We start from the raw sequence: 22,116 nt of genomic DNA, 5'->3' as shown, positions 1-22,116 counted from the left end.
CAGCAGGGTCCAGGTTCCAGGCCTCCCTCCCCTACAGCAGCACAACGGAGAACACGGAGAACAACACACTCGAACCAGTAACAGTGGAGAACTCAGACATTCACAGGGACAGAACACCAGGTTGGATTGTTACTACAATGACTGTCAACTCAAACTTCCAAGTCCAGGAGAACCTGGACTGGAACTGGGACCAGGACCAGGAGAATCTGGACTGGGAATCAGAACACTCTGGAGGAAAACACTGTGCACTGTTACTGTTTCCATGGAGGCGGAGTCCGAGTGTTTTCTGGGACTCTGGTGTTCCGGTTCCGGGCCCTGGACCCTGGACCCTGGACCCTGGACCCTGGACCCTGGGCCCTGGGCCCTGGACCCTGGACCCTGGACCCTGGACCCTGGACCCTGGGCCCTGGACCCTGGACCCTGGGCCCTGGACCCTGGACCCTGGACCCTGGGCCCTGGACCCTGGACCCTTGGCCCTGGGCCCTGGGCCCTGGACCCTGGACCCTGGACCCTGGACCCTGGGCCCTGGGCCCTGGACCCTGGACCCTGGACCCTGGACCCTGGACCCTGGGCCCTGGACCCTGGACCCTGGGCCCTGGACCCTGGACCCTGGGCCCTGGACCCTGGACCCTGGACCCTGGGTGGTGCTCTTGCGGGTTCTGTTGCCGGCTGCTCCTCGGTCTCAGCTGGACTCTGAAGCTGCTTCATGCATTTCTAAGCAGCAGGCTGCTGTCAGGGAGTCCAGGGGAGGACCGGGGCCCAGGTGTCTCTGTGAGACAGCGTCCTCGCTAATGGGATGTGACACCTCCATCACCACACTCGCTTCAGCGATTGTCACAACAATGTCACAGGCACCAATTCCCATCATCTGTCACGACCCCCATGTTCTCCATCACCTGTCATGTCCTCCATGTTCTCCATCCTGTGGCAGGGGACACGGTCTTCTCCTGTGTCTTCGGTTCATTACGGCACTCGTCCTCCACGTTTCCTGGTCCGGTGAAAAGTGCAGCGTCCGTCCTGCTGGCGTCCCGGAGCTCTGGTGTGCCGTTCTGCAGACGTGAACCACGCCACAGTGCGTCCCAGGTCATTGTTCAGGACAAGTCAAGTCACTGTTTTCATGCTTCAACACATATTTCATCTATTTGTTTCTATTGTATAAAATATCTACTTACTTTGCTACGTTTTGAAAATGTGTATATCGTGGTCTGATTTTAATCCACATCAGTGTTTCATCTCGTACCTGCTTCGCCTTTGAACCAGCGCTTCATTTACTCTGTCTCAAACATTATTTAACCAGCATTAAAACTTTATTCACTGAGGTTACTCAGCTCAAACCAATTCTTTAGCTTCTTCATCTTTACAAATGTCACTGTTTCACCTTTCAGATGACAGTTTCTTCATTCTGATGATAATAAGGTGTGTCAGTTGGGTGAAGCTGAGACTTGTGGGAGCCTCTGCTGGCTTGATGGTGCCGGTTCAGGCCTTCCTGTCATCGTCATCAGCTTGGGGTTATGAGAAAGAAAACATGCAGAGGGATAATCAGGATGTTTGAAAGGAGAGATAAAATCACCCAAAAGTGTGTGAAAAAGTAAACGAGAGGGTGGTTTTAAAATCAGTAGAAAGATGGACAGAGAGCCAGAGAGAAGCTGAGAGCGAGGAGAGGTGAAGAGTGAGGAGGAAGAACTCACCCAGGAATCTCCTCAGGGCCTCTTCCAGCCCAGTCCCAGCCCATCGGGGAAACAAGGTCAACACACCCTGCGGGGCTGGCGTTGGACTGCGACCTCAGCCTGGAGCCAGGAAGGAGAAGGTTCTGTCTGAAACTTCCTGCAGCTGTGAAGATGAATTGTGTAAATCAGAGTCAACACTTTGATTTTGCTGAATGAAAGCAGTTTGGGCCAGAATTGGCCCGCAATCCGCGGTTTGAGCCTCCGTGCTGGACGTGCACGTTGAGACGTGTGTCGTTTCGGACTCTTGTTTGTCGTCCAGCACGTTCAGGTGAGGCTACCTGTCCGAGCTGAGCGGGCTCAGTGTGTCGCACAGCAGACCGGAGAACGGCCTGCTGTAGAACCTCGGCGCGTGAGGATGTGGCAGCAGCTAAATCCCCCCATTGTCCTTGTGAGCTGACTTGAGAATGGTGAATATTTTAGCTCTAACCCACCCTGCCAGGCAATTAAAGTGGGATTTCATGTTCGGCGGGGCTCAGGATTACAGGAGCCTTGTAGCAGTGACGCTCTGACCCCACCCTGCATTGTGGTTCTGCAGCCGCAGGAGAAAATCCACACCTGTCAGGTAAATTTAATATTTCACAGCCCGTTATGATAATCATCCTCAGCGCGCAGCAGCCAGAGAGGGAATCCAGGAGACGGGATTACCGGGGTTTGGTGACTCCATTTCAAAAAGGAAAAGATTAATTTGGGGGCTGGAGAACATGAGAAGACAACAGAGAACACAATAGCTATGCTAATGCTTCTCACCTCTATCTGTGACGATGACCTGCTCCGTCTCTCTCTCTCTCACACACACACACACACACACACACACACACACACACACACACACACACACACGCACACGCACACGCACACGCACACACACACTAGCAGTTATGTGATAACTGAGAGTCTATCATGCCAGCTGGACTTTGTGTTTTGAAACTTTGAAACTCAAGATAAAAGTTTATGATTAAACATCCCAATATGAAGCTCTCAGTGCCCTGGCAACTGGTAACCATGACCCTCAGTGCTCTGGTAACCATGACCCTCAGTGCCCTGGTAACTGGTAACCATGACCCTCAGTGCCCTGGCAACTGGTAACCACGACCCTCAGTGCTCTGGTAACCATGACCCTCAGTGCCCTGGTAACCATGACCCTCAGTGCTCTGGTAACCATGACCCTCAGTGCCCTGGTAACCATGACCCTCAGTGCTCTGGTAACCATGACCCTCAGTGCCCTGGTAACCATGACCCTCAGTGCTCTGGTAACCATGACCCTCAGTGCCCTGGTAACCATGACCCTCAGTGCCCTGGTAACCATGACCCTCAGTGCTCTGGTAACCATGACCCTCAGTGCCCTGGTACCATGACCCTCAGTGCTCTGGTAACCATGACCCTCAGTGCTCTGGTAACCATGACCCTCAGTGCCCTGGTAACCATGACCCTCAGTGCCCTGGTAACCATGACCCTCAGTGCTCTGGTAACCATGACCCTCAGTGCCCTGGTAACCATGACCCTCAGTGCCCTGGTAACCATGACCCTCAGTGCCCTGGTAACCATGACCCTCAGTGCTCTGGTAACCATGACCCTCAGTGCCCTGGTAACCATGACCCTCAGTGCCCTGGTAACCATGACCCTCAGTGCTCTGGTAACCATGACCCTCAGTGCCTGGTAACCATGACCCTCAGTGCCCTGGTAACCATGACCCTCAGTGCCCTGGTAACCATGACCCTCAGTGCCCTGGTAACCATGACCCTCAGTGCCCTGGTAACCATGACCCTCAGTGCTCTGGTAACCATGACCCTCAGTGCCCTGGTAACCATGACCCTCAGTGCCCTGGTAACCATGACCCTCAGTGCTCTGGTAACCATGACCCTCAGTGCCCTGGTAACCATGACCCTCAGTGCCCTGGTAACCATGACCCTCAGTGCTCTGGTAACCATGACCCTCAGTGCCCTGGTAACCATGACCCTCAGTGCTCTGGTAACCATGACCCTCAGTGCCCTGGTAACCATGACCCTCAGTGCCCTGGTAACCATGACCCTCAGTGCCCTGGTAACCATGACCCTCAGTGCCCTGGTAACCATGACCCTCAGTGCCCTGGTAACCATGACCCTCAGTGCTCTGGTAACCATGACCCTCAGTGCCCTGGTAACCATGACCCTCAGTGCTCTGGTAACCATGACCCTCAGTGCCCTGGTAACCATGACCCTCAGTGCCCTGGTAACCATGACCCTCAGTGCCCTGGTAACCATGGCCCTCAGTGCTCTGGTAACCATGACCCTCAGTGCTCTGGTAACCATGACCCTCAGTGCCCTGGTAACCATGACCCTCAGTGCCCTGGTAACCATGACCCTCAGTGCTCTGGTAACCATGACCCTCAGTGCCCTGGTAACCATGACCCTCAGTGCCCTGGTAACCATGACCCTCAGTGCCCTGGTAACCATGACCCTCAGTGCCCTGGTAACCATGGCCCTCAGTGCCCTGGTAACCATGACCCTCAGTGCTCTGGTAACCATGACCCTCAGTGCTCTGGTAACCATGACCCTCAGTGCCCTGGTAACCATGACCCTCAGTGCCCTGGTAACCATGACCCTCAGTGCCCTGGTAACCATGACCCTCAGTGCTCTGGTAACCATGACCCTCAGTGCTCTGGTAACCATGACCCTCAGTGCCCTGGTAACCATGACCCTCAGTGCTCTGGTAACCATGACCCTCAGTGCTCTGGTAACCATGACCCTCAGTGCTCTGGTAACCATGACCCTCAGTGCCCTGGTAACCATGACCCTCAGTGCTCTGGTAACCATGACCCTCAGTGCCCTGGTAACCATGACCCTCAGTGCCCTGGTAACCATGACCCTCAGTGCCCTGGTAACCAATGACCCTCAGTGCCCTGGTAACCATGACCCTCAGTGCTCTGTAACCATGACCCTCAGTGCCCTGGTAACCATGACCCTCAGTGCTCTGGTAACCATGACCCTCAGTGCCCTGGTAACCATGACCCTCAGTGCCCTGGTAACCATGACCCTCAGTGCTCTGGTAACCATGACCCTCAGTGCCCTGGTAACCATGACCCTCAGTGCCCTGGTAACCATGACCCTCAGTGCTCTGGTAACCATGACCCTCAGTGCCCTGGTTACCAGACCCTCAGTGCCCTGGTAACCATGACCCTCAGTGCTCTGGTAACCATGACCCTCAGTGCCCTGGTAACCATGACCCTCAGTGCCCTGGTACCAAACCATGACCCTCAGTGCTCTGGTAACCATGACCCTCAGTGCCCTGGTAACCATGACCCTCAGTGCCCTGGTAACCATGACCCTCAGTGCCCTGGTAACCATGACCCTCAGTGCCCTGGTAACCATGACCCTCAGTGCTCTGGTAACCATGACCCTCAGTGCCCTGGTAACCATGACCCTCAGTGCCCTGGTAACCATGACCCTCAGTGCTCTGGTAACCATGACCCTCAGTGCCTGGTAACCATGACCCTCAGTGCCCTGGTAACCATGACCCTCAGTGCTCTGGTAACCATGACCCTCAGTGCCCTGGTAACCATGACCCTCAGTGCTCTGGTAACCATGACCCTCAGTGCTCTGGTAACCATGACCCTCAGTGCCCTGGTAACCATGACCCTCAGTGCCCTGGTAACCATGGCCCTCAGTGCTCTGGTAACCATGACCCTCAGTGCTCTGGTAACCATGACCCTCAGTGCTCTGGTAACCATGACCCTCAGTGCCCTGGTAACCATGACCCTCAGTGCTCTGGTAACCATGACCCTCAGTGCTCTGGTAACCATGACCATCAGTGCTCTGGTAACCATGACCCTCAGTGCCCTGGTAACCATGACCCTCAGTGCTCTGGTAACCATGACCCTCAGTGCTCTGGTAACCATGACCCTCAGTGCTCTGGTAACCATGACCCTCAGTGCCCTGGTAACCATGACCCTCAGTGCCCTGGTAACCATGACCCTCAGTGCTCTGGTAACCATGACCCTCAGTGCCCTGGTAACCATGACCCTCAGTGCCCTGGTAACCATGACCCTCAGTGCTCTGGTAACCATGACCCTCAGTGCCCTGGTAACCATGACCCTCAGTGCTCTGGTAACCATGACCCTCAGTGCCCTGGTAACCATGACCCTCAGTGCCCTGGTAACCATGACCCTCAGTGCTCTGGTAACCATGACCCTCAGTGCCCTGGTAACCATGACCCTCAGTGCCCTGGTAACCATGACCCTCAGTGCTCTGGTAACCATGACCCTCAGTGCCCTGGTAACCATGACCCTCAGTGCTCTGGTAACCATGACCCTCAGTGCCCTGGTAACCATGACCCTCAGTGCCCTGGTAACCATGACCCTCAGTGCCCTGGTAACCATGGCCCTCAGTGCTCTGGTAACCATGACCCTCAGTGCTCTGGTAACCATGACCCTCAGTGCTCTGGTAACCATGACCCTCAGTGCCCTGGTAACCATGACCCTCAGTGCTCTGGTAACCATGACCCTCAGTGCTCTGGTAACCATGACCCTCAGTGCTCTGGTAACCATGACCCTCAGTGCTCTGGTAACCATGACCCTCAGTGCTCTGGTAACCATGACCCTCAGTGCTCTGGTAACCATGACCCTCAGTGCTCTGGTAACCATGACCCTCAGTGCCCTGGTAACCATGACCCTCAGTGCCCTGGTAACCATGACCCTCAGTGCTCTGGTAACCATGACCCTCAGTGCCCTGGTAACCATGACCCTCAGTGCTCTGGTAACCATGACCCTCAGTGCTCTGGTAACCATGACCCTCAGTGCTCTGGTAACCATGACCCTCAGTGCTCTGGTAACCATGACCCTCGTGGTGTGGTAACCAGTAACCATGACTCTGAGCGTGGCCCCTCAGTGGGGGTCACTGGGAACTGAATGGTGTGTTTGTAAGTAAGAAACTCACGATAAAAGTCATTCTAATCATTCCCGTTTTTCACCTGTCATTGAAGAAACATTTCCTTTAAACAACCTGTCCTCTCCATCAGATACGTCTCGGTCAAGTTTTTTTCCTTTCAGGATGAGTTCTGGCATGAGACAACTGTTTGCGCCGTGCCCCACCAGGGCGGCGCACCTGAACGGCCTCCACTCACTTCAAGCCTTCCAAACCGCCAACGCTGTCCGAGGAGGGAGGGGCAGGGAGAGCGTCATGTGAGGATTATTACAGACTGCACCTTTAATTAGGAGCTCCAGCCGCTCTCCTCTTCATCCACTGTCTGCTGGAGGACACACAGACAGAGGGACAACATGGGGACGAGACCCCCGCAACACAGAGGACACTTTCCCAGGCTTCTGACAGGGACGACAGCTGAGGGAGAGAGAGAGAGAGAGAGAGAGAGAGAGAGAGAGAGAGAGAGAGAGAATGATGCTTTCTTTTCATTACCAGCAGGATGGTGAGAGTGCAGTAACAGCTGTCTCTCTCTCTCTCTCTGTCTCTCTTGTTCTTCTATTGTGAAGTCCTGATGATCTGAACTTCTCATGTCCTCATGTCCTCATGTTCTCATGTCCTCATGTTCTCATGTCCTCATGTCCTTATGTTCTCATGTCCTCATGTCCTCATGTTCTCATGTCCTCATGTCCTCATGTTCTCATGTCCTCATGTCCTCATGTCCTTATGTTCTCATGTCCTCATGTCCTCATGTCCTCATGTCCTGACATTCTGCTGTTCGGGTCCTGACGGCCACAGTTCGAGGAAGAATCCCGCTGCAGACATGAGGGTGGAGTAGAGGGCGTTAACCCGTCAGAGCAGCCTGCAGGAGCCGAGCCAGCCCAGCAGGAGGCGGGACAGAGGCGGTCACTGCAGCCCGTCTCCACACAGTGAGTTCAGACGTTGCTCAGAGGAACATATTCTGTCCGTGATTATGTTCACCTTCAACATACAGTAGCTTTTCTTTTTTTTAATAGAATCGTTACGCTTGGCCATTTTTTTCCTTGATCATGCTGATGGTTAATAGAGTTCTTTACTCTTTTTCACTTGCATATCTGAGAATGCAGGTTAGTGTGTGTGAACGTCATTTTGTGGAGACAGGTGTGTGTCCTCCGCCATGTTTTGTTAATGAGGCCCCTGCTCTTAGACTGTTCCTGTTCTGGTGTTCTCATGTTAGAATGACCTCTGACCCTGTTGATGGTCAGCAGTCGGAGTGAGCAGGTCTTTCCTTGCCGCTGCCACTCTGGTTCTGTTCCTCTTGTAGGATTATTTTGTTTATTTGTTGTCAGGCAGGCTGAGGGACCTCAGGGTGTTTGTGTTGATGGTTTAGGACCCGGCTCACCGTGTGTGCTGGTCTCCTGCCCCCTGCTGTGTCCCGAGGCTGACAGGACGAGCAGGACGCCACGTGACGCTGGGGTTTTCTGACACTTCCTCACAGAACCACACTTTGTTCTGGATCACTTCCAGCAGGTTGAAAAAAGGGCCTTTTTTTCTGAATTGAGCCTGAAAACCAGAGGAGCTGAGTTCTTTCACTTTCTTCACTCTTATTTTTCTCTTCCTCAGTTTGTTTGTCTGATCATTTCCATAAAATGTTGTATTGAACCAGCTGTTGAGCTCTGACCTCGGGAGTTTCCTATTTGAACTGCGTTAACATGAATTGTGACTGTTGCAGACATAAAGAACAGGGAACTGATCTAAAGCCGTCAAGCTGTGGACTCTGCTGCCATCTGCTGCTTCAGGTTGAGTTTGACCTGCTGCGACTCTTCACGGCTCTATTGGCAGATTCACTGTTCTGCTGCCAGGTTGTGTGTTCCCCTGGTTGGAGGTGTGTGTGAAAGAACAATAATGATAACACATTTTATTTCAGAGCGCCTTTCAAAACACTCAAGGACACTTAACAACAAATTAAAACCACATTACAAATAAGTAAAACAACAGACAACGTAACACAGCGAAGAAAGAGAGAAATTACAGATGATAGGCAGATTGAAACAGTCTGAGGGAGACAGTCAGAGCTGCAGATGTCTGGAGGAGAGAGTCCAGAGTGGAGGAGCAGAGCGGCTGGAAGCTGGGAGGAGGCACAGAGAGGTGGAGAGAGGAGGACGACCTGAGAGAGCATGGGGGGGGGCAACGTGAAGGAGATCAGATGGGGGGGTCGAGGTTGTGGATGGCTTTAAATGTAAACAGAGGTATCTTGAACAAGCCTTTCGTCGTGACTTGGCCTCGGTCAGCTGGGACCGTAGATGTTTGTGTCCAGAAGTCGAGCTTGCATGGGCATTTTTTAAAGAAAGTTTTGAAAAAATTTTAAACAAACACGCTCCTTTTAGGAAATTCAGAGTGAAAGGACGAAACAATTCCTGGTTTCCCCTGAACTGTCAGATGCTATCCATCAGCGTGACTGGGCGTGGGCCAAAGCCAGGAAAAGTGGTTCTGCATCTGGCTGGTTATCTTTCAGACAACTGCGGAACAAGTGTACATCTTTAATCAAAAAAATCTAAACCCAAATATTACTTATCTGTGACAACTGGCGACCTTAACAATCTGCAGAAATTTTGAAAAGCAATTAAGTCTTTATCTCCTCATAAAACTCCTCACAGCCTTCCCACGTGTGTTCTTAAAGACTCAGTTCCAGTTTATGATAGAAGTGAGGTCTTGAACTGCTTTAACAAGCATTTTGTATCTTCTGGATCGTTGTTTGACTCCTCACGGGCTTCATCTGTCACTTCCTGCTCCGACACTCCTGCGTTTTCCAGAGTTCATTTTAATTTTGTGCCTTTTGCTGTGCAGCAGGTACATAAACTTTAGACCACAGGAAACCCCCTGGACCTGACTTGATGGAGCCTTACTTTTTAAAAATAGCAGCAGACCCTGTAGCTCCGCCTCTTACAGTTCTTTTTAACCTCTCAATCGAAAACAAAGAAGTTCCTTCAGTCTGGAAGTCTGCCTTTGTTATTCCCTTACTAAAAGGAGGAGACCCTTCTATCTTAACTAATTACAGGCCAATTTCAAACTTGTGTGTCCTGTCAAAAACTCTTGAATCTCTTGTCAGTGATCAGCTAAAAGAGTTCCTGTCCTTAAATGAACTTCTGTCTAAGTCGCAATCAGGATTCAGGAAAAAAACCCACAGCATTATCACTGCAATGCACTCCTGAACTCATCAAGATGGCGGCGCCCTGTAAGCAAGCTCCCGCTCGGGCATTCCTTAATCCTTTGAGTAACAACTGCTTTTGAATCGACCTTCAGCTGTGTACTGGAGGTGACACAGACTTTGTGAGTAAGCGATTGTTTTTGGGTTTTTTTCTTTCGTGAATATTACGGACTGATTTGCCCACAACAACTAACAGCTGACGCAACTGTGTCTAACCGGCAAACATGCCACATCCACAAACGAGAAGAAACCACGGCGGGGAGGAATTGGAGGACCTTAAAAAAATCTATGGATACGTTGACGAATGATCTAACAGAAATAAAAGAGCAGGAAAAACAGGTTGAGGCAAAAACCCGAGGAGGTGGACGACATCAGGAAATCTCTCGACTTTTTGCTGAAGGAAACGACTGCAATCAAGGAACAACAAAAACAAATACTCGGACTAATGGAGGAGCTTAAACAACTGAGAGTTGAGAATGCAGCAAAAGATAAGACGATTGCAAACCTGGAAAGGAGGGTGGAGGAACTGGAGCAGTACACCAGAATCTACGGTGTAGTCGTCACGGGGCTGAACATCAAGCCCGGTCGTACGCCAAGGCTGTGGCCGGTAACACCGGGACGGAGCCCCGCGATCTGGACGTCACCTCCGCGGAACATCAAGTGGCAGCCTTTCTCAAGTCCAGAGGGATCGCACTGGACCTGGAGGACATCGAGGCCTGTCAGCCTCGCCCCAGGAGAAGGGAAAATGACATGCCAGCTGTAGTCATGAGGTTTGTAAATCGCAAAAAGAAAGTCGAGTTGCTTAAACAAGGAAAGAGACTGAAAGGGACACATGTGTATCTTTATGATCATTTAACAAAGAAGAACGCGGAAATTGCTCAAAAAGCCAGGTTTCTACCAAAGCAAAACAAGATTCAAAGCACTTGGGTGAGTAACTGTAAAGTTTTAGTTGTAAGAAGCATGGAAAAACTACATAAATATGACTGAGACTGCAACGTACATAAAGTACAAAACCTGCACTACTAACGGCAGCTCTGACCTCACTGACTGACAGCAACAACAGTGCTTTAGGAGGACAACATGCTTTGTTTCTAAGTTGACAAATGTGCTGAAATTGGCAAGATACAAGCCAGTTCACTAACAATTCGAAATACAGCCATGAAACTGGTTTAAGTTCAATAAGAACATGTCTTTCCAGTTTGATGGCAGAGCATGTCTTCTTCCTCCACCAAAAAAAAATTAAAAAAGTGTTAAAGGTGGCATTTATATATTAGAAATATCAATTAAAGTATCTTTAAAAGGGAAACAATCTACAGAGACTGACCTGTCTGTTTTGGTTTTATTGTTCATTACTTTGTTTCCAGACTTTCTACATCAAGGTTCAGGTTTTTGGTTTTTGATGCCACGTACATCAAATGAAGCAAGAAAATACCATTCAGTCATAAAGCTGCAGAACAGGCCTTGCATGTGAACTTTGCATTTTGCACAAACTCTGATTGCCATAAAATATCCTGAATGAAAAAAGAAATGTAGAAACAATATAGGTTCATGAAAGAGTAGATTGTATTGTTTTCACATATTAATTCCACCTTTTAGATACTACTAAAACAGGTCTAATTTTGTTTAATTCAATAACCTATATAAATATTTAGACAGCAAATAAAAAATGAATGAATTAATTACCAAACTAATTTTGGGTGTCTCAAATTAAAAACTCTGTTAAAGTGAAAACAGAAGACCTCATTTCAGCTGTGGTTTAAATCTCATATCTACTTTGAACTAACACAGCAAGTAATCTGTTCCTAACTCAAAAATTTGGATTACAAATTGAACGGTACAGCTCAAATGAACACGGATTCCCATATTTTACAGGATGTCAGCAGAGAAGCAGTGAAGGAGGACCAGGCTGAGCCAGTCCTGGAAGTCTGTCCTCCATGACGGTGAGGAGCAGGAAGGCCCATCCCATGCTGGTGTGTCCGCTGTTGTTGAAGGACTGAGGCTCATGAGCATCGTCTACGCAGTGAACTTCATTTCTTCACCAAAAGATGAAGTACACATTTGAAGTGTTCCAAAAGCTTCCTCTTTATTTTTGTGTGGGTGTTGAGTGTTGGGGGTGCCCCCACCCCTAGTTCTGTGGAAATGACATTTGGATGCTGTATCAAGCATCTGTATTGAGATACTGAGCTGAGTCATGTAAATGTTCTTATCACATGTTGCTGTTGTTTAAACAGAGCTGCTTTTGTTGTTTTGTTTTTTTTGTTTTGTTTGTTTGTTTTTTTAAAGCTACATTGTTTCAATAAACAAAGAACCAACATGGTCAGGGGTGCAGGATGGAAGGACCCACGCACAGGCAGAGCTCAGCTTGTTTATCTCCAGGATGCAGGGAAACAGGAATGCAGGGCAAGTTGAGCTGAGATGCAGGCAGGGACACAGCGCGCACAGGGGACACAGGGGACACAGCGCACATGGAGGACATGGAGGACACAGCGCGCACGGGGGACACAGCGCGCACGGGGGACACAGCACGCACGGACAAGGACAAGTGAAGGCAGCAGGCTTAAATAGGGTAGACACAGGTGAGGCACATTAGGGCACTAACCAGGCAGGAGAACATGAGGAACAGACAAGCAGGTGAGACAGGGCATGCAAAAATGAGAAAACAAAACCAAAACCGGCCCAGAGCGCCCCCACATGGCCGGAGGGGCACAGGGCGTGACAAATATAGGGAATTAAATATTCCATGGGACTTTAGTTAAAAAAAAAAAAAAAAATGTAAATGTTACTTGAATAAAGCCTGTAAAAAAAGGTTGTGAAAAACAATTTAAAAACACCCTCAAGAGTCTTTTGTTATATGGTGACACTTTCAGTTTTATGCATTCTGAGTCAAAGTAGAATTTACCACAAATAAGTAAAATTCAATGGCAGTATTTATAATCACCAATAAAGGTTACTTGACTGATTCTTGTAGAAGTAACTCATACATGCAAGTGAAGTTTACTTGATTCTCACCCTTGTAGAATTTACTCAGAATTTCTGTGGAAAAACTTACCGAGGTTTTTCTAAGTAACAAGCACTTTTTTCAGCGTACCGAATACTTCCCCTGCAACTACTTCATGGTCCTCTAACCTCTAAATCACTTCTTCCACTATCAGGCTTCAGGCTAGGTGCTGCAACCTCAGTCAGCCAGCACACTCAAAGCAAAAACAAATGCCATGGATTTTTTATCATTCATGAAGATGAAAAAATAAAATTGCAAATATAACTGAAAATATGCAACTGAGTGACTATCCGAGCACACTCAGGAGCAACGCCCTGTACATTACTTCACCGTCATTTGAAAAGAAGGCACATGACCACATCAGATTGCACTGCATGTACAGGTATGCCCACTCTCAGTACCTGCACTGTCTCGAACACTTCACCAAATTTATCTTTGGTGAAAAGATCCCATGCACCCAGGGCACACAGCCACATCACACTGAATGCAGATGCACGGTGTTTTTCCTGTGCATGCAGGATCTTGGCATCTTTGGGCATTTTTTGTGTTGGATAGCTGTGGCCATTGGTTTCCAGAGTGTCCAAATCTGACCTCAGGTGGTACCTTGGACACAACTTTGCGCTTCGCAGGAAGTGGAGGTGGGGAGTTCCCCCTTGGTCTTCCCCTTCTGCGGATCTGGATGGAGCCTGCATTTATCAATGCACGAGCCACAGATGCTTTGAAAGGCAGAAGACCATTCTGCTCCAAGCCGGACCTTCTGAAGAAAACTAAATAAATTAAAATACATTTAAAAACATTATCATAGACAAATCGCAGGAAGGTCATATAAAGGTCAGATAAATTTGACTGATTCATCCCTTCAGGACCTTTAAAATATGTAAATATGTAAGCCACTGACTTATTTTCGCCAGGAAGCTGCTTATTTGGTGCAAAACGTAAGACTCATATAAACACCTGGCCTCAGACATGACTCCCCTGAAACCAAACATGTAGTGTGTGTGAGAGAAAGACCAGAAGAAGAAATGTTATCAAATGCAGATTCCTTCCATTTGTTTTTGTTTCTTTTAATGAGCATTCAGAGTTTGACATCCATTTAACCTGAATCATCCTTGAAAATTACTGCCCACTTTTAGCCAGCATTGGCCCATTTCTATGATATCAAGCTATGTATAAAGTAAAACTTTGCTTAAACTTTACCTCCAAAAGCACAAAATATTTAGACTTGTCTATTTAACAGACAACAATCTCTAAACTCAGCAACCTGCCAGTTTCAGTCCTCTACAGGCCTCATAGCGTAAATACAAAGTAATATTAGCAGATCTGAGGATTGTAATATTTTCTCTGACAAGGCCTACTGACAGCCTGTGCTGTTGACCTAATGTGTAACTCAAACCTCCAACCTCCAATCCAGCTTGGCTGTCAGTCTCCTCACTGACCCAAATCTGCATTTGTGTACTGGAACCACGACAAAAGGAAAAGAATGACAACAAATACAACTGTAGGTTAGCTAGCTAATTTACAAATAATGAATCAATCCAAAACAGCGTAGTGTAGGTATAAATGTACAGGGGATGTAAGCAGTGTGACGTGAGGCGGAAAAACAGTGAGCACCAAGAGGAGGTGAGTCCAAGTTGAGTGGTCCGCTGCTTTTATTTCTTGTTCAAAATAAATAGAAAGTGCAAAAAGTGCACAGGAGGATTCTCTATTAGCATGGCTTCCCCAGCAGCAGCAGAGCACCCAGTTGCCACTCCCACAGCAAACTGCTGACTGAATGTCCTCCACTCAGCCTAAATGGTGGCTGGCCCAGTCTGTGTATGTGGCAGGTACCACCGGACTCCAGCTAGCAGCTAACACCGGACTCCAGCTAGCAGCTAACACCAGGCTCCAGCTAGCAGCTAACACCTGGCTCCAGCTAGCAGCTAACACCAGGCTCCAGCTAGCAGCTAACACCAGGCTCCAGCTAGCAGCTAACACCAGGCTCCAGCTAGCAGCTAACACCAGGCTCCAGCTAGCAGCTAACACCAGGCTCCAGCTAGCAGCTAACACCAGGCTCCAGCTAGCAGCTAACACCGGACTCCAGCTAGCAGCTAACACCAGGCTCCAGCTAGCAGCTAACACCAGGCTCCAGCTAGCAGCTAACACCAGGCTCCAGCTAGCAGCTAACACCAGGCTCCAGCTAGCAGCTAACACCAGGCTCCAGCTAGCAGCTAACACCAGGCTCCAGCTAGCAGCTAACACCGGGCTCCAGCTAGCAGCTAACACCGGGCTCCAGCTAGCAGCTAACACCGGGCTCCAGCTAGCAGCTAACACCGGGCTCCAGCTAGCAGCTAACACCAGGCTCCAGCTAGCAGCTAACACCTGGCTCCAGCTAGCAGCTAACACCAGGCTCCAGCTAGCAGCTAACACCTGGCTCCAGCTAGCAGCTAACACCGGGCTCCAGCTAGCAGCTAACACCTGGCTCCAGCTAGCAGCTAACACCAGGCTCCAGCTAGCAGCTAACACCGGGCTCCAGCTAGCAGCTAACACCGGGCTCCAGCTAGCAGCTAACACCAGGCTCCAGCTAGCAGCTAACACCAGGCTCCAGCTAGCAGCTAACACCAGGCTCCAGCTAGCAGCTAACACCTGGCTCCAGCTAGCAGCTAACACCAGGCTCCAGCTAGCAGCTAACACCTGGCTCCAGCTAGCAGCTAACACCTGGCTCCAGCTAGCAGCTAACACCAGGCTCCAGCTAGCAGCTAACACCGGGCTCCAGCTAGCAGCTAACACCGGACTCCAGCTAGCAGCTAACACCAGGCTCCAGCTAGCAGCTAACACCAGGCTCCAGCTAGCAGCTAACACCAGGCTCCAGCTAGCAGCTAACACCAGGCTCCAGCTAGCAGCTAACACCAGGCTCCAGCTAGCAGCTAACACCAGGCTCCAGCTAGCAGCTAACACCGGGCTCCAGCTAGCAGCTAACACCGGGCTCCAGCTAGCAGCTAACACCGGGCTCCAGCTAGCAGCTAACACCGGGCTCCAGCTAGCAGCTAACACCGGACTCCAGCTAGCAGCTAACACCGGGCTCCAGCTAGCAGCTAACACCAGGCTCCAGCTAGCAGCTAACACCAGGCTCCAGCTAGCAGCTAACACCTGGCTCCAGCTAGCAGCTAACACCAGGCTCCAGCTAGCAGCTAACACCAGGCTCCAGCTAGCAGCTAACACCAGGCTCCAGCTAGCAGCTAACACCTGGCTCCAGCTAGCAGCTAACACCAGGCTCCAGCTAGCAGCTAACACCTGGCTCCAGCTAGCAGCTAACACCAGGCTCCAGCTAGCAGCTAACACCAGGCTCCAGCTAGCAGCTAACACCAGGCTCCAGCTAGCAGCTAACACCGGACTCCAGCTAGCAGCTAACACCAGGCTCCAGCTAGCAGCTAACACCAGGCTCCAGCTAGCAGCTAACACCAGGCTCCAGCTAGCAGCTAACACCAGGCTCCAGCTAGCAGCTAACACCAGGCTCCAGCTAGCAGCTAACACCAGGCTCCAGCTAGCAGCTAACACCAGGCTCCAGCTAGCAGCTAACACCAGGCTCCAGCTAGCAGCTAACACCGGGCTCCAGCTAGCAGCTAACACCGGGCTCCAGCTAGCAGCTAACACCGGGCTCCAGCTAGCAGCTAACACCGGGCTCCAGCTAGCAGCTAACACCGGACTCCAGCTAGCAGCTAACACCGGGCTCCAGCTAGCAGCTAACACCAGGCTCCAGCTAGCAGCTAACACCAGGCTCCAGCTAGCAGCTAACACCTGGCTCCAGCTAGCAGCTAACACCAGGCTCCAGCTAGCAGCTAACACCAGGCTCCAGCTAGCAGCTAACACCAGGCTCCAGCTAGCAGCTAACACCTGGCTCCAGCTAGCAGCTAACACCAGGCTCCAGCTAGCAGCTAACACCTGGCTCCAGCTAGCAGCTAACACCAGGCTCCAGCTAGCAGCTAACACCAGGCTCCAGCTAGCAGCTAACACCAGGCTCCAGCTAGCAGCTAACACCGGACTCCAGCTAGCAGCTAACACCAGGCTCCAGCTAGCAGCTAACACCAGGCTCCAGCTAGCAGCTAACACCAGGCTCCAGCTAGCAGCTAACACCAGGCTCCAGCTAGCAGCTAACACCAGGCTCCAGCTAGCAGCTAACACCAGGCTCCAGCTAGCAGCTACCATCAAGCTTATGCCAGCGGTGAGCAACAGTTACACTGCACAAGAACATGCCACCAAAAAAGAATGCAGCATCTGCTGAGGACATTGAAGTAGTAAGGTGAGCACAGGCTTCGTTTTATCCCCAAATTTTTCACACACTCTTGTATTTATGTAAAGAATAACATAAATAAGGACAAACAAAAATTATATGTATATATATATATATATATATATATATATATATATATATATATATATATATATATATATATATATATATATAAGAGATAAGATACGAAGCTACACCAAAAAAAATTGCCATATCCTGTAACTGAGCAACAAGAGTCCAACTGCTGATTAAGAGTAACATGCAGCATTAATGTTGCCACTTTACGATATTACTCACAGCACTGACAAACTCATTTCCTTGGTCGGTCAGAATCCTCTTTGGTGACTCAAACTGGTGCACAAACTTTATGATGCACTGCGACGCCTCACTGTCTGCCTCTGACTTTAAAGGATAAACCTGGGGCCATTCGGTAAAATCATCTCTCATAATACAAATGCACTGATGCCCTCTCTGAGTCAATGTCCCGATGAGGTCCATGCCTACCAACTCAAATGGTTCAGTCACCTGAACTGCAGGAAAAAAAAAAAAAAAACCATTACAAATCGATGAACAAACTGTTCAATTTTCTAAAACTTACTTTTATTTTAAACTTGTCAAAATGCTATAACTGTCAAGGTTTTGTAACCTTAAAAGTAACAAAGCACAAGGTGGATTAACCAAGAGCAGATAAAATACAAAACATTTTATTTTAAACTGAAAAAGGATCAAAAGTCTGAAAGAATCCAAGATACAAAACAAAATCTTTTAGAAGTTAAGAAAACAGACGTAGCAGTAGCAGTGGCAGTAGCAGCAGTACACTGCAAAAACAGCCCTACTAGAAATAAGCTAAATATTCTTAAATCTGGGCAAATTTTCTTGTTTTGAGCAAAAAAAAAATCTGCCAATGGGGTAAGCAAAGTTTACTTGGCTAGAATTCTTAAAACTAGACCAGGGGTCCCCAAACTTTCTCCTGCGAGGGCCACAGAATTTTTCCCTTATCTGATCGGGGGCCGGGTAGTCCTGGGGGGGGGGGGACGGGCACGCATAGGTGGAGAAAAACAGAATCCACAGATCCTGTGGATGTCCAACGACGTATGATCGTTAACCACTTTGCTAAAAAGCACAAATGGTAACAAAACAAATGCTAAAATAAGCAGCTCTCACCTTTAGTAGAGCTGAGTCTCCTCTTTTTTTGTGTTTTGAATAGCACAACACTTCATATTGATTTGACCAAGCCAGTGGAATTTTCTGTTGTTTTTTAAGCACATAATATACTGAAAACTTTATTTTTTTTAATGGAATACTGTACTTTGACTGAGGGGGCGGGGGAGTCTGCTGGAGGGGGCAACGCAAACTGACCCCGACTCCCCCTTGACGCCAGGGCTGGGGTCAGTTTGCAAAAGTCCAACTTTATTAGTAAATACAAATACACATACCATATTTTTCGCACTATAAGGCACACCGTCAATGAATGGGTTTTTTTATTTTTTATTTTTTACTTTTTTCATATATAGGACTCACCGCATTATAAGGCCCATAGAACAGACAACCCAGTCTCACGGCAGTTCATGCTCTGAGTCAGGTAAATTCATTTATTGAATCCTGTCCAGGAGCAGCGCTCTGCACAGTTTTTCGTGTTCCACGCCTCTTTTTAAACTAATACATTTCAATGAGAGTCGCCTGGCCACGCCCCCTCACATTAAACGATGCATATACTGTTGTTTCTTTTATTCAGACGCTCAGATAACAGCCACCTTTACTATCATGGCCCTGTCCACGCTGAAGGTAACTTTAAAGATGTGTGCAGCCACACTGCTGAACAGGAACATTCTGGAGACATGGCGATAGTGTCCAGTCCAGGATAAAAGGGGAGAAAGAAATTATCCACGTTCTGTATGAGCGAAATACATATTGGTGATCCAGGTGGTTCCATTCAGTGGAAATGTGTTCAGTAGTGAGTAAAGCGACGTATCAAAGCCAGTTTGAGGACGCTCCTCTGCACGGACCTGCAGCGCAGCGCGGCCGCTCCCAGTGTCGCAGCGGGCGCAGTCCAACAGCTCGGACCGACAACCGGGTGGTCTTTATTACCGTATTTTCCACAAAAAAGGCGCACTGTTGGTTTTTGAGAAAATTTGAGGCTTTTAGGTGCCTTATAGTGCGGAAAATACGGCATATGAAAAAAATTAAAATGCTCTCTGGGGGCCGGACCAAATGTGGAGGCGGGCCGTATCTGGCCCTCGGGCCCTAGTTTGGGGACCACTAAACTAGACTATAAATCTAGCCACTTTAAGACCACAATGTGTCTTAAAACTAGAAAAAATAGTCCAAAATGGAAGAAAATTTGCTTATAACAAGCAAAGAAACTTTGGCATGTAAGAAATATTTACTTAAAATAAGTGTTCTTCTTTCTTGATGAAGCTGACTTTAAGAATGTGTTACTTAAAGGACAACTCTGGTTTTTTGACACCTGGACCTTATTTCTAGGTGAGTCATGCTCATATACTCACTCAGACAAACATGGTGCAGCTGGGAGTCCAGAAGTTATTTAGATCCAACTGATTTAGCGGGGGCCACGGCAGGGGAGCTTCAGCGCGGGACATCATCTCTGCAAAATCGCTCATTTCAGCTGTATTTCTTCATCCATCGCCAGTGTTATAAAGTCAGCTCGTCTACCGTCTTCAGGTGGGTCAGCTGACAGTTTTCGCTAGCTTAGATATTATATTTGATCAAAATAAAAAGGCTTGATTTCAGAGAAAATTCTCTGAAATCAAGAAAATGTTTTGCTTGTTCTATTGGCAGATTTTTTTTTACTAATTTCAAGTAAAAAATTCTTAATTTAAGTTAGTGCCTAAGTGGCATATAGGGCTCATTCCACTTCTACAGATAATGTTACCACTCTTGGCATTTGGTTGTTTGGCATCTTTTATCATCCTCCAGCATTCACTTCCATGGACACTTTGTTTTCCGACTCGCTTTTAAAAGTTCAGATTTTAGTTCTGACTTTAAAGGTATAATACAACATTTTCTCAAAAAGACGAAGCCCCGCGTCTGTTACTCACTTTTTGAACAACGCCATGCTCCAGACCATCCGCCCGGCTCTCCTGCTTCTCCCAGAAAACGCGGAAGTGTACGAGCGCGATCTCCTCTTCTCCGGTGTGCACGGCTCTGTACAGTTTCTGCGATCCGCCTCGCTCATAAATAAAGCTTTTTTTTTTTCCGAAACAGCTACAGTTTCATTATGTCAGACTCGCCATCGGTAAGTACGAGCTCAGAAGCTCACCGGCTACAGAAACACTCTGAATGCGCAAAAGGGAGAAGCTGATTGGGCGCAATCAGCGGAGAACCGCCTTACGAAAGCAGCTCGTCAGAATGATTGACAAACAGACCCACCAATTATTTAGGTGATCCACCCGGAAATCAAAATGTTGTATTACACCTTTAAGATGAGTGTAAATCAGGTTGTGGTTCTGTTCATAATGTGACATGTGAAGCTTGTTGTCAGTGTTGACAGTGAATAAAAACAGATGAATTCAGACTTTAATTGTTGTGGGTTCTTGAAATGAGAACTTGTGCAATTTGTCTTTCTCTTAAAATAAGAAAAAAACATCTTGTTCCCCTACCGGGATGTCATGTATACCATTGTTGTAGCTTATTACTAGTAATTGTAGCTCAATATTAGCTGTAGTATCTTATTGAGAAAATGTTAGATATATTTTCTTAAAATAAGAATAATTTTCTAGAGCAAAACTTGCTTGTCAAGATTATTTGACTTTTTAGACAAAAAATAAGAACAATTTCCCTGAAATAAGACTTTTACTTTCTTAGAAATCCTTTTTTGCAGTGTAGTAGTAGCGGAAGAAGCAGTAGCAGTAGCAGCAGTAGTGGTGGCAGTAATAGCAGCAGTAGCAGTAGCAGTAGCAGCAGTAGCAGTAGCAGTAGCAGCAGTAGCAGCAGTAGCAGTAGCAGCAGTAGCAGTAGCAGCAGTAGCAGCAGTAGCAGTAGCAGCAGTAGTAGCAGTAGCAGCAGTAGTAGCAGTAGCAGCAGTGGCAGTAGCAGTAGCAGTAGCAGCAGTAGCAGTAGCAGTAGCAGCAGTAGCAGTAGCAGTAGCAGTAGCAGCAGTAGCAGCAGTAGCAGTAGCAGCAGTAGTAGCAGTAGCAGCAGTAGTAGCAGTAGCAGCAGTGGCAGTAGCAGTAGCAGTAGCAGCAGTAGCAGTAGCAGTAGCAGCAGTAGCAGTAGCAGTAGCAGCAGTAGCAGCAGTAGCAGTAGCAGCAGTAGCAGTAGCAGCAGTAGCAGCAGTAGCAGTAGTAACAGCAGCAGCAGCAGTAGTATCAGCAGTAGCAGTAGCAGTAGTAACAGCAGTAGCAGCAGTAGCAGCAGTAGTAGCAGCAGCAGTAGCAGCAGTAGTAGCAGCAGTAGAAGCAGCAGTAGTGGTAGTAGCAGTAGCAGTAACAGTAGCAGCAGTAGCAGCAGTAGCAGTAGCAGCAGCAGCAGTAGCAGCAGTAGTAGCAGCAGCAGTAGCAGCAGTAGTGGTAGTAGCAGTAGCAGTAACAGTAGCAGCAGTAGCAGCAGTAGCAGTAGCAGCAGCAGCAGTAGCAGCAGCAGTAGCAGCAGTAGTAGCAGCAGTAGTGGTAGTAGCAGTAGCAGTAGCAGCAGCAGCAGTAGCAGTAGCAGTAGTAGCAGTAGCAGCAGTCGTGGTAGCAGTAACAGCAGTAGCAGCAGTAGCAGTAGTAGTAGCAGCAGTAGTGGTAGTAGCAGTAGCAGTAACAGTAGCAGCAGTAGTAGCAGCAGTAGTGGTAGTAGCAGTAGCAGTAGCAGTAGCAGCAGTAGTGGTAGCAGTAACAGCAGTAGCAGCATTTCTTCTCCAGTGCTGAATCAGTGTGACGTCCTGCTGTTACCCTCAACCAGCAGCTTTTAGAGGAGCTGCTGGTTTTAGACTCAGTGAATTATTTACTGGAGTGTTTTCTGCCCTGTGCAGTGCAGACGGGATGCTGATAGGACTCCGTGCACCGTGTGACCCAGTAGGAGGGAGCAGCCCCGTCGCTGCT

At 48.6% G+C, this 22,116-nt stretch overlaps 1 long non-coding RNA gene across 1 annotated transcript; it reads right to left on the bottom strand.

Moving 5' to 3' along the window:
- Window positions 1–62: 62 nt before the first annotated feature.
- On the bottom strand, window positions 63–21,929 carry LOC115408761 (uncharacterized). Its single transcript, XR_003933794.1, has 3 exons — window positions 21,912–21,929; window positions 7,576–7,580; window positions 63–148 (listed from the first exon to the last, which is right to left on the bottom strand). It is a non-coding gene; the product is annotated as an uncharacterized LOC115408761 (long non-coding RNA).
- Window positions 21,930–22,116: the final 187 nt, after the last annotated feature.

Source organism: Salarias fasciatus, chromosome 20 (assembly GCF_902148845.1).
Source record: "Salarias fasciatus chromosome 20, fSalaFa1.1, whole genome shotgun sequence".
NCBI classification, from domain to species: domain Eukaryota; kingdom Metazoa; phylum Chordata; class Actinopteri; order Blenniiformes; family Blenniidae; genus Salarias; species Salarias fasciatus.
This window is presented reverse-complemented; position numbering and strand designations above follow the sequence as displayed.